This window comes from Puma concolor, chromosome C2 (genome assembly GCF_028749965.1).
Source record: "Puma concolor isolate L17-30 chromosome C2, mPumCon1.1.hap2, whole genome shotgun sequence".
Classification (NCBI taxonomy): domain Eukaryota; kingdom Metazoa; phylum Chordata; class Mammalia; order Carnivora; family Felidae; genus Puma; species Puma concolor.
In genome coordinates this window covers 49,064,041-49,077,155 of record NC_141675.1, presented here as the reverse complement: position 1 = coordinate 49,077,155, position 13,115 = coordinate 49,064,041, and the positions used below count along the sequence as shown (strand labels likewise).

Sequence of the window (13,115 nt, the reverse complement as noted above, 5' to 3'; positions counted from 1 at the left end):
CTATTAGTTCATGTTTAATGGTTCTACATTGAATGGTGTGTCTTCTTTATTCTTAAGCTTAAAAAAAAAAACCCGCAGGTTTGATTTAAAATATATTTAGTGAGCCCTACTTTATTTTGACAATACATGCTGCTTAATTTTTTATTAGAGTTTAAGTTAGTAAACAAATTCCCAGTGTATTTTGTTTGAAATCCTGGCAGGAGTGAAAGCATCAGATCAACGTTAAGGTGTAAAGAAGATGGTAGTAGAATGCCTTCGGGAGTTTAAATGTGATCCAATAAAATTTATCAGAGTTGAAAGTGCTAGTAAGACTGAAATTCAGTGTTAACCACAATACCACTCCTTTTTGGATCCCTAATAGGTAGAATCCTAAAATATTCAGATAAAAATTAGATAAAAAAATCCTAAAATCCTAAAATCCTAAAATATTCAGATAAAAATTAGAAATGTCAGAGCTCTGGGGCACCTGGGTGGCTCAGTCAGTTAAGCATCTGACTTCAACTCAGGTCATGATCTCATGGTTTGTGAGTTCAGGCCCCACGTCAGGCTCTGTGCTGACAGCTCAGAGCCTGGAGCCTGTTTCGGATTCTGTGTCTCCCTCTCTCTCTGCCCTTCCCCTGCTCATGCTCTCTCTCTCTCTCAAAAATAAATAAACATTAAAAAAATTAAAAAAAAAAAAAGAAATGTTGGAGCTCTTCAGTTACAAAGTTTTAATATGGTGTGACTGTTCTTCAAATGAAATAATGATTTTCAGAACCTAAGAGTTTTGCCATCTATGAATAAATAAAATTGGACTTATAAAATAATTCGGTGGCTTGTGGGTGTTAACTCTAATTTTCTCTTTTAATACAAAGTTCATCAATAAATTCCATTTTCTTTTAATGTGTTGTCTTAAAGCTCTAGAAACTCATATGTTTATTATAATCAATCAGAAACAGAGATATGTTGTAACTATATCACTTAATCCCTCTTGTAATCCTAGCATCATAGCATCTGAAAGGTGAAAGGTCCTCCATTAAGCCAGTAGAATATAGAAAAACAGATTCTGAAACAATTCTTCTCAAATGAGAGACCAAGCAGGGAGAAGTGATTACATTTGAATGAGCTACACAAATCATTTAGCAGAAGGATGTATACACAAACAAGAACTAACTTTAAAGTCATCTGAGCATTAAAAAAGTTTTATTCTCATTTTAAGTGAAACGTTTTAACTATCTAAAAATAGTTTTAAAATCCAAGTTGTGTCTGCTGACAGAGTGAAGTGGTAGCAATGGTTTCTATAACTTTTTAATATTATTGTTTCTTTAAATAATTTTCATAAAAAACTGTGGAAACCAGAAATCAAACTAGATTATTTGGGGTTCTTTAAATTAGAGCTTCTCATTCTTTTAATGTAAGTTCAAGTTAGTTAACATACAGCGTAGTCTTGGATTCAGCAGTAGAACTCAGTCACTCATCTCTTACATATGACACCCAGTGCTCATCCTGAAAAGTGCCCTCCTTAATGCCCGTCACCCACTGAACCCATCCTCCTACCACCTGCCCTCCAGCAACCTTCAGTTTGTTCTCTGTATTTAAGAGTTTCTTACTGTTTCTCTCTCTCTCTGTTTTTATCTTACTTCTCTTTCCCTTCCCCTGTGTTCATCTGTTGTGTTAAACGCCACATATGAGTTTCTCATATTTTAATGTGCAAATAAGTCAAATGGATGTCTTGTTAAAATGTAGATTGTGGGGGTGCCTGGGTGGTTCATTTGGTTGAGTGTCTGACTTCTGCTCAGGTCATGATCTCAACAGTTCATGGGTTTGAGCCCTGTTTTGGGCTCTGTGCTGACAGCTCAGAGCCTGGAGCCTGCTTCAGATTCTGTGTCTCCCTCTCTCTCTGCCCCTCCCCTGCTTGCTCTCTCTCTCTGTCTCTGTCTTTCTCTCTCTCTCTCTTAAAAATAAATAAACATAAACAATTTTTTTAATGTAGATTGTGACTAGTAAATCTGAGGTGGGCTCCAAGATTCTGCATTTCTGACAAACCCCTAGCTGACTGGAGTGCAAAATAAAAGCCCATCCCAGACCTATACAATCAGAATCTCCCAGCTCATTCAAATGCACATTAAAATTTAAGAAGTACCACATTAGCATCTAATCACTGGGAGATAAATACTAGTTTAAAAAACAGGGCAAAATTAATCCTTTCCACTTAATATATGCCTCATAAAGTAAAATAAGACTAGAAGAAAATACTCCAATACAGTAGTGTCCCATTATCTGTGGGGGATATGTTCCAAGACTCCCCGTGGATGCCTGAAATGTAAATAGCACTGAACCCTACATATACTATGTTTTTTTTCCTATATAAAAATACCTGTGATGCAGCTTAATTTATAAGTTAGGCACAGTAAGAGATTAATAATAATAACAAAAATTAGAACAATTACATTAACATACTGTAATAAAAGTTATGGGAATGTGGTCACTCTCTCAATTTCAAAATATCTTATTGTACTGTACTCACCCTTCTTCATGTGATGCTATGAGATGATAAAATGCTACATGATGAAATGAAGTGAAGTGAGTGACAGGCATTGTGATGTAGCATTAGGCTACCATCGACCTTCCGATGATATATCAGCAAGATCATCTGCTTCTAGACCACAGTGGACTATGGGTAACTGAAACCACAGAAAGTGAGGCCTGGATAAGTGAGGGGGCTACCTGTATGCATATCTCTTACCTCTCCCCAAAAAGAGTGTATCTTCTCTTTTCATTTTAAAAAATAAACTATTAAAAAATTAAATCAGGCATAAAATAGTGTTTCCCATGACATTGTTAACTTAATATTGGCAAATGCTTAAACCTATTCTCTGAATAATTTGTGACATTTTTCACTGACGTGACTGTAGGAGAAAAAATCATTTGTCACTTATTTGTAGCCTCAAGACAGTCATCTTACAGCAAATAACTGTCTGGAGTATAGATATTTTATATTTAGCTACATCCATTTGTTACAGTGTTTAGTTCATCACTCACTGTTCAGATACCTAAAAAAAACTGTTACACTGCTTTTTAAATATTTTTTTTTAATGTTTATTTATTTTGAGAGAGAAAGTGTGAGCGGGATAGGGGCAGAGAGACAGGGAGATAAGAGAATCCAAAGCAGGCTCCGCGTGGTCAGTGCAAAGTCCAACATGGGGCTCACACCCACAAATGGGGGGATCATGACCTGAGCTGATGTGGGACACTCAACTGACTGAGCCACCCAGGCACCTCTACTGCTTTATTTTTTCAAAAGTGTTTGTAACTTTTATTGTTTTATCATTGTAAAGTAATATAATTATTGTAGAAAATTTAGAAATTACTGATAAGCAAAGAAAAAATACCCAATTCCAACCACCCAAAGTTAACCACTGTTTACATTTTATCACATAAAACTTCAGGCTCTTTCCCATGCATATATTTTTACTTTTGAAAAAAACAGGATCACATTGCATGTGCTCTTTTGGAATCTGATTTTCTCTGCATAAGAGGAGAATTAATTTCTTCCTGCTTTAAATTGTTCAAGCACTTTTTTGAGATTATCTGGGACAGTTTAGAATGGCTATTTGGAGTGTGGCTGAAAACTCATCCATGAATGCAAATTTGTTCTCAAGCATTCAAAGTACTGAAAGTTGAAGCTAAGGGAATTTCATCGTAAAGTAATTCAAATATGTCATAAAATTTTTGTAATCCTCACAGCGTGTATCATTTGCTAAAATGAAGTAAAACTGAGCTGTTTAACTGTTCACTTTCTACAAACTCAGGGGGATTATCATCGGATCCAAGCTCGTGTGGACTCCTATAACTCACCTTTTAAGCTAATTTTGTTAACATTCTTAAAAACACCTTGTAATTTAAGGAGACCTTAAAAGGCTATGTACTAGAACTGCCGAGTATGGCTTGAGTCTCTTCTACAACCTCCTATTGAGTGGTTATCCCTCACTTGAACTCAAACGGCTGGAAATTCATTACATTTTTTAAACTTTTTATTGTGAACTAATTTTAGACTTACAAAACAGTTTCAAAAATAGTAGAGAGTTCTATATCCTTCATCCAGCTTCCACTAATGTTAATATGTTACGTGACAGTAACGTAATTATCAGAAAACTCACAATTAATTTATAGACCTTATTTCAATTTTGCCAGTCATCCTGCTTATGTTGTCTTTTTGGTCCAGAATCTAATCCCAGATCCCATACCACATCTGTTGCTATGACTACTCAGTCTCTTCCAATCTACAGCTTCCAATACAGTTATTCAGTCTTTCCTTGTCTTGTACAACTTTGACATGTGTGAACTACTGGACAGTTTGTTTTGTTTCTGGAATGTCCTTCAATTGTGTTATGTTTTCCATTGATTAAGTTGAAGTTACGCATTTTTGGCAAGAATACTACAGAAGTGATGTTTGCTCTTTCCAGTGCATCAGATCAAGAAGTACATGGTGTTGATACGTCTTGTGATGGCAATTTCATATAGGTGATGCATTCCAGATTTCTCCATGTAAAATTACTATTTTCCCTTGGTAATCTATATGTAATTTATTTGTAATTTATAATATCTTATGAGGAGATATTTTGAGACCAGGCAAATATTGTTTCATGTCATACTATTGCCCACTAATTTCAGCATTAATTGATGAATCTTGCCTGCAACAATTATATGAAGGTAATTTTCTATTTCTATCATTCCTTCTATATTTATTATTGGAATTGTCCTGAAAGAAAAAGCTATCTCTTCTCCTTCATTTGCTTATTTATTTATATCAGTATGGGCTCAAAGATTCTATTTTAATCTGTAGGTTATAAGCCATACTACTATTCTTTACTTTACTACTCCAGTTGTCCTATATTTGGCCATTGGAAGCTCTTCCAGGTTGGTGCCTTATATCCATCCAGCATGCTATCCTCATCTTTTTAACACTTCCTTATTTTCTAGCAGCACAAGAAATTCCAGCCTCATCTTCTGTTATCCCTGATGCATCCTTGGAATCAAGCATTTTTCCAAGGAGTTCTGGTTCCTTTTATTGGACAATGGTATTTAGAAACCAACATCCGGGTGCTACATATGCTCATTGCTGCTGGGGTGTCTTGCTTCTAGACCCTATCATTGGACAGATCTAGGAAATGGATATATGTATACTCATGTACACATCAATATTTCTGTAACAGTTTCTCTGTGTAAATCATTTAAAACCATGCACTTATACTGATACCTCCCAGTCCAATCAAATACCATAGATTCATTAATGCCTTTCCCTTTTCTTGTTACTTCTTTTTCTAACAGTGAGAAAACTGACTTTGATTCTCCAGAAACATATTTACTTATTTGCTCAATTGCACACCTATACTCTTGTGGGGAAAGAAAAGTATTGACTAGAATATAATGGTTGTATACACTTCTTTTCATCTTTAAATTTTTTTTTTCAACGTTTATTTATTTTTGGGACAGAGAGAGACAGAGCATGAACGGGGGAGGGGCAGAGAGAGAGGGAGACACAGAATCGGAAACAGGCTCCAGGCTCTGAGCCATCAGCCCAGAGCCTGACGCGGGGCTCGAACTCACGGACCGCGAGATCGTGACCTGGCTGAAGTCGGACGCTTAACCGACTGCGCCACCCAGGCGCCCCACTTCTTTTCATCTTTAATCTTACAGTTTATAGTCAAAATACAATCTTCCCCATTGACTTAGGTTATTTTCATTTTCATTCCTTTCATTTTATATTATGAGTTCCTCCCACTTTATTTTTGATTTTGATTATTTATGTTTGAGTATGTGAAACATTACTATGATTCCAAGAATCAGAACTACATAAAATATGTGCTTTCCTCCCTCATTCCTTCTTCTCTATTCCCATTTTCCCATTCTTTCCACCCTGTACCTACCTATCCCCTGTAAGTAATCAATCTCATAGTTTCTGGTTTAACTACCCTGTATTTCTTTTTGCACAAATAAGCAGATACATGCATACCTTCTTATATCTCCTTCTTCCTTACATATAACTCTTTTGTACTTTACTTTTTTCACTTAACAATATATCATAGAAGTTACTCCATACCAGTTTATAGAGATTTCACTTTTTATATCTGCATAATTATCCATAGTGTGGCTATACCACAGTTAATTCAATCACTCTCTTACATGGGCCTTATGATGTTTCTAATATTTTGCAATTAAAAAATATAGCAGTAAACAACATTATGCACATGTATTTTCATATTTTTGGAGGCGTATCTTCAGAATAAATTCCTAGAATTAGGATTTGGGGGTCAAAAATATAGTTTTGTTAGGAATTGCCAAATTCTCTTCCAGAAGGGTCATACCAGTCTGCATTCCCATCAGAGGCCTCTTTTCCTCACAATCTCGGTAATAATATATTATTATGCTTTTTAAATTTTTGCCAGTCTGGTATTATATGTAAGTGATGAATCACTAAGTTCTACTCTTGAAATTAATTTTACACTATATGTTAACTAACTAGAATTTAAATAAAAACTGGAAACATTAAAAAATTTTTTAAATTAAAAATACATAAATTTTTGCCAGTCTGATAGGATACAATCTCAGAGTTGTTTTAAATTATATTTATGTAATTATAAATGAGTTTGAATACTTTTCACACATTTAAGAGCCATTTTGTCTTTTTATATTTTGTAAATTGTCTGTTCTTATCCTTTCCTTATGTTTCTATCAGGTTTTTGTCCCTTTATCCTTTGATTTTTAAGAGTTCTTTTTTTTAATGTTTATTTTTGAGAGACACAGAGAGAGAGACAGCATGTGAGCAGGGGAGGGACAGAGAGGGAGTGAGATACAGAATCCGAAGCAAGCTCCAGGCTCTGAGCTGTCAGAAAAGAGCCTGATGCCAGGCTCAAACTCACGAACCGTGAGATCATGGCCTAAGCCAAAGTCAGACACTTGACTGAGCCACCCAGGTGCCCCTAATTGCCTCTGGATTTTTTTGAGTCAGATAAACAATTTAAAATGGAATTCACCTTTGTTTTCTTCTAGTACTTGTACGGTTTCAACTTTTACATTTAGATCTCAGATCCATTTGGAATTTATTTTTGTATTTGGTGTCAAGATATTAATATAATTTTGTTTTTTGTCTTTTTTTTAGATGTTTATTTATTTTGAAAGAGAGAGGGAGCATGAGTACACGAGCTGGGGAGGGGCAGAGAGAGAGAGAGAGAGAGAGAGAGAGAGAGAGAGAGAGAGAGAATCCCGAGTAGGCCCTACCCTGTCAGTGCAGAGCCTGAGGCAGGGCTTGATCCCAGGAACCCTGAGATCATGACCTGAGCTGAAATCAAGAGTTGATACTTAACCAACTGAGCCATCCAGGGACCCCAATTTTGTCTTTTTTTCTAAATAGTTACCCATCATTTATTTTTCAAAAATATTTATTTATTTTTGAGAGAGAGAATGTAACTGAGTGGGGGAGGGGCAGAGAGAAAGGGGGACAGAGGATCTGAAGCTGGCTCTGTGCTGACAGCAGAGAGCCCCATGGGAGGCTCAACCGTCTAAGCCATCCAGGTGCCCCTTCCCATAATTTATTAAAAAGCATAATTTGGGGTGCCTGGGTGGCTCAATCAGTTGAGCATCCAATTTCAGCTCAGGTCATGATCTCATAGTTCATGGGTTCAAGCCCAATGGGCTTGTGCTGACAGCTCAGATTGCTTGGCTTGCTTTGGATTCCGTGTCTCCTCCTCTGCCTCTCCCTTGCTCATGTGCTCGCTCTCACTCTCTCTCTCTCTCTCAAAAATAAATAAATATTTTTTAAAATTAAAGAAAAAAAAAGACTTGCCTTAAAAAGAAGCATAATTTATTTAAAAGTCCACCATTACCCACAGTGTTTTGAAATATCATCTTTATCTTATACTATATTTTCATACCTACTTGGGTCTATTTCTGGGCTTTCTATTCTATTCCACTATCTATTCATACACCAGTATCTCACTGTCTTAATTAGAGAGACTATTATAGCAAGTTTTTTTTTTTAATATATGAAATTTATTGTCAAATTAGTTTCCATACAACACCCAGTGCTCATCCCAAAAGATGCCCTCTTCAATGCCCATCACCTCCCCTCCTCTTCCTCCCACCCCCCATATTATAGCAAGTTTTAATGTCTGGGAGGGCTGATTTCCCCCCACCCCCACCTGGCCGGTATTTTTCTTTTTCAGTATTTTTCTTGCTATTCTTGAATGTTTGCTTTTTCATATCAAATTTACTTTCAACTTGTCTAACTCCATAAAAAAGCTTCATCAGGATTGTGTTAAATTTATAAATTAGTTCAGAGAGAACTGACATCTTTATAATATTTAGCTGTCTTATCTGAGAACAGGGAATGTCTTTCCATTTTTTCTAATCTACTCTTGTTATCTTTCTCCTGAAAGACTTTAAAGCTTTCTTCCTACAAGTGTTATATCTTTTTGCTAAGTTTATTCCAAAGTACTCAATCTTATTTTCATTGTAAATGAGGTTCTTCTACCATTATGTCCTCTAACTGGTTATTATTTGTATATATTAAGGATATTGATTTCTGCCTGTTAATATTATCTCTGCTACACTACTGAATTATTTTATTGTTTCAGGAAAATCATTGATTATCATTATTTAAGGTTTTCTAGGCATGCTGTCATATCATCATCAAATAGAGATAGTTTTACTTTTTTATCAATTCTTATACCTCACTTTTAAATGTTTTTAAATTTTTTGTTTATTTTTGAGACACACAGAAAAACAAAGTACAAGCAGGGGAGGGGCAGAGAGAGGGAGACACAGAATCTGAAGCAGGCTCCAGGCTCGAAGCTATCAGCACAAAGCTCAACCCCAGAGCCCAACACGGGCCCCACAAACCTCGAGATCATGATCTGAGCCAAAGTCAAACACACACTTAACCAACTAAGCCACCCAGGCTCCCCTCTTATACCTCTCCTTAATTTCTCTTGTCTGGTTGTATTAGCCAATAATTCTCGAACAATTTTGCATAGTGGAGGAGACAGGGCATCCTTACCTAATTACTGATCTTAGTGAAAGCTTTCTGATGCTTTCTTATTAAAGAAGATACTGGCTCTCGCTACTTTATAAAGCAGGTAATTTAATCTTTGATGATGATGATTATGATGATAATGAGACAATGGTGATGATAACTAATACTTATTGAGCACGTGCTATGTGTCACACACAGTTTTAAGCACTTTACATATAATTGCTTATTTAGTATTCACAAAGACTATTTGGTAGGCATTATTATCCAATTTAACAGATGGGAAAACTGAAGCACAGAAAAGTTTATCAGAGCCTGAGAGTAAACTCAGGCCATCTGACTCCAGAGATAGTCCACATATGCAACTATCCTAACTGCTTTAGAGTGATAATTTTGATAGTTAGAAAATCATTTCTCATACCAAATCCTATCCATTCCCCTCACACAGGAAGATTAATATCACCTGGAGATACTTTAAAAATACCCCAATCCCACCCACAGAAATTCTGATTTAATTGGTCTACAGCAAGATTTGGGTATCAATGCTTTTAAAAACTGTGTGTATATATGTGCAAAATATATCCTCAACAAAAAACTTGCATTTAGAATATATAATTTATAAAGAACACCAATAAGTGAGTGAGAAGTAACAGACAACCCAATCATATATGACCAAAGATTTAAACTCATACTTCACATAAGAGGAAATGAAAATAACCATACAGATATATAAAGGTATGCCACATCATTAATAATCTGGAAATCTCAATTAAAATAGCAATGAGACACCACTGTACACCCACAAAAATAGCCAAAAGTAAATAGTCTGACAATGCCAAGGTTGATGAGAAACAGTCTGGCAGCATCTACAAAAGGTAGATGCCTCATATTCCAGCAATTCCACTCAGGCATACACTCTAGAATTGCGCTGTCCAATACAGTAGCCTCTAGTCATATGTATCTATTTAAATCTAAATTATTTAATTTTTTATTTAGAAGTCAATTCCTCAGTTGCACTATTCACAGTTCCAGAGCTTAATATCCAAATATGGCTAGTGGCTACTGTATCGGACAACACAAATATAAACCATTTCCATCACTGCAGTTCTATTGGACAGTGCTACACCAGAACATGTTTATGTTTCCGGAAGCTCTGTTTGCAATAGCCTCAACATTTAGGAATAGACCAAAAGTCCATCAATGTTATAATGGGTAAATAAGTTGTTGAATATTTCTACAAAGAATACCATGTGCAGAAGTGTATATTACATTAAGCCAAAGAAACTTGCCTGATCGCTTCCAAGTCTGGGAGGGGCTCTAGCAATGTGTTAATATGGACATATGTTTTTATAAAATTAGTAAAAATCATATTTGTGTATTCCTTTCCTTAAAGAAGAAGACAAGTAATATAAGCTTCAAGGCTCTTGATATCTAGTCCAAGCCATAATCAAAAAAACAATGAAATTAAAAACAAAACAAAACAAAACTAAAGCTACATAAAATGTGAATGAGTTTTGCAAGTATATCAAAGAAACGTAACCAAATACACTCTATGACTGTATTTAATAAAGCTTAAAATCAGACACAACTGAATTAAATGATTCAGGGACAATACAAAATGGTAAAACTGTAAAGAAGAACCAGAAGGTAATTATCACAGAAGTCTAAGTAGTGTTTGTCTTTAGAAAGAAATTATGCAAGAAAGTACACATGTGGTCCCCTGGAGTGCTGGAAATGTTCTATTTCTCATCTTAGGGAGTGATTATAGTTTCTTAACTGCATAGTTATTCTTAATGGTGTCTTGAATGTGTGTTATGTTTCACAATTTTAAAGAAGTTAAAAATAAGTAGTTTGCCCAGATGATTTCTGATGAGCATCCATTGCCCAAGGCCTTTCACCACATCTTGCTTCTGTCTCTTGAATCCCTCCTGAATCATTCTCTTACCTCTTTCCCTTGCTGTTAAGCTAATGGAATATGCTTATCCAATTTTTCATGTTTCTGTCTTTTCTCATTATGCTAACTAAATATTGTTACTTACTTCAACCGTTCTTATCATAAATTCATTTAGAATAGCCTATAGTCCTTTAAATATGCAAAACCCAGAATCAAACAGAATATTCAAGTTGTCTCTCCTCCTTTACACTATGACCTAAACAGTTGACCCTTAAACAATACAAGGATTAGGGAAGCCAAACTAACCCAGAATTGAAAATCCATGTATAACATTTGAATCTCCAAAAACTTAACTGACAGCCTACTATGGACCAGAAGCCTTACCAATAACATAAACAGTCCATTAACACAAATTTTGTATATGTATTATATATTATACTCTTAAAATACAGTAAGCTAGAGAAAATAAAATACTATTAAGAAAATCATTAGGAAGAGAAAATACATTTACAGTGCTGTGCTATATTTATTTTTAAAAACCTGCATATAAGTAAGACCTGTGTGATTCAAACCCATATTGTTCAAGGGTCAACTGTACTTCTCTTAATGCATCTTAAGATCAAATTCACTCATTTAGCAGTCATATTGTGCTGCTGTTGTGTTTAATATCAGCTAACACTTTTATGCCCTTTTTGCTCATGCTGCCACTTAGCCATTTGGTACATTTGTAGTCTATTGCTTGGACCAGTTATATCGTCTCTCTGTTCAATTTCATCTTGTTCTACTCAGCCCACTCTTCCGTTACTTTTGGTAGCCTTTTCTAGTGCTATCAAAAAATGCTTTCAGATGATTCTAAGACCTGAATCTACACTATCATTCCACAATTTGAATCACCCACGGATTTAACAGGTCACCCTTCATACTTTTATTCAAACTGTTGATTAAAAATGCAGAGCAAGACAGGGCAAAAGAGAGAGGTCTGCTGCACACTGTGTAAACAAGTCCCCTTGTTCATTTTGGTTTATTTAGAAACACCTTCAGTGTTCAGTCTTTGGAGTCTGACAGATCTTTTCCTGGATGTGTTCCCTCCCATTTTACATGGCTAAATCCTGCTTGTCCTTCAGGTCTCCATTTAAATATTTTATACTCTGGGAAGCCTTTCCTACGTTTCCAGTTACACACTCATATTATACCCTCTACTTATTAAATACTCATTTATTTAACTTTCCTGTGTTAGGAATTAACTTTGTGATGACAGGGTGGGTATTCATTTTCTTAATTATTTCATCTATCATCAGCACCAAGCATAATGCCTGAAAGCTACTGTGTATTCAATAAATAGTTGCTGAATGAATGAATGAATGAATGAATGAAATGAAATGAAATAATAGTATCAAATATGGTGTGGTTATTATGCACCAAATATAGTGTTTATTATTATGGTGTTTATTATTATGGTGTTTATTTCTTATTATGGCATATTATACACTGAAATAAGTATTTGATATATATTATCTAATCTTCACAATATCAGTTTTATAATTTCCCTATATTATAGAACAGGATACAGGGGTACAGAGGTAGAGGCAATACTGAATTCTGGTCTGCCTGTTTCCAAAGCCCATGCTCCATCTGCCACATTCCATAAGAGACCAGTCACTGCTAGAGTGAAAATACATTATAATCCATGATTAAAACAAAGGGCATTACATATCATTTTGTTTAAAATAATATTTGTTCCAAAATGAATGGTTGTCAGTGAAAGCAACTATGTTTCAAGCCGAAGTGTGGAGGTGTCTGAGGTGTTGGTAATAGTCGGTAATGCTGCTCTCTAGTAAAGAGAACTCAGTCTGTCAAAGAACAAGGACTTTTTACAATTAGTGCCATAGAGATACTTCAGGCCATGCTTTCAAATACTTCTAACAGTCTTACCTGGGCAAGTGGACCATATATCTTTGGGACAGAGGAAAGCTGCCAACAACCCTGAAAACAATTATAGGAATTTTGATTCCAACATGGAGAGTTAGGTTCCAGGAGAGACTGGGGTTCAAGATAGGATCCAGAATGAGATCCTATCCAGAATGAGAAAGGAGTCCAAGACTAGTCTAAGGATAAAGGTGATATTTATTACACTAAATGATTGTGTCACTTTAAAAACCTTTGTGTGAATAATATTAAAATAGATACTACTCTTTATTGTAAATTCCACAT

At 35.4% G+C, this 13,115-nt stretch overlaps 1 protein-coding gene and 1 long non-coding RNA gene across 5 annotated transcripts in view; one reads left to right on the top strand and one right to left on the bottom strand.

The window, feature by feature from the left end:
* Nucleotides 1-13,115, bottom strand: part of LOC147577242 (uncharacterized) — a 387,792-nt gene that overhangs the window by 319,404 nt on the left and 55,273 nt on the right. For 2 of the 4 annotated variants that reach the window (XR_015240064.1, XR_015240065.1), the window contains exon 3: nucleotides 2,507-2,663. The exons of the other annotated variants lie outside the window; for them this stretch is intronic. This is a non-coding gene — a long non-coding RNA (uncharacterized LOC147577242). The remainder of the gene's footprint in view (nucleotides 1-2,506; nucleotides 2,664-13,115) is intronic. 4 annotated transcript variants of the gene reach the window in all.
* The window catches only part of GPR149 (G protein-coupled receptor 149), a 69,170-nt gene that overhangs the window by 10,330 nt on the left and 45,725 nt on the right, over nucleotides 1-13,115 (top strand). The window lies entirely within an intron of this gene.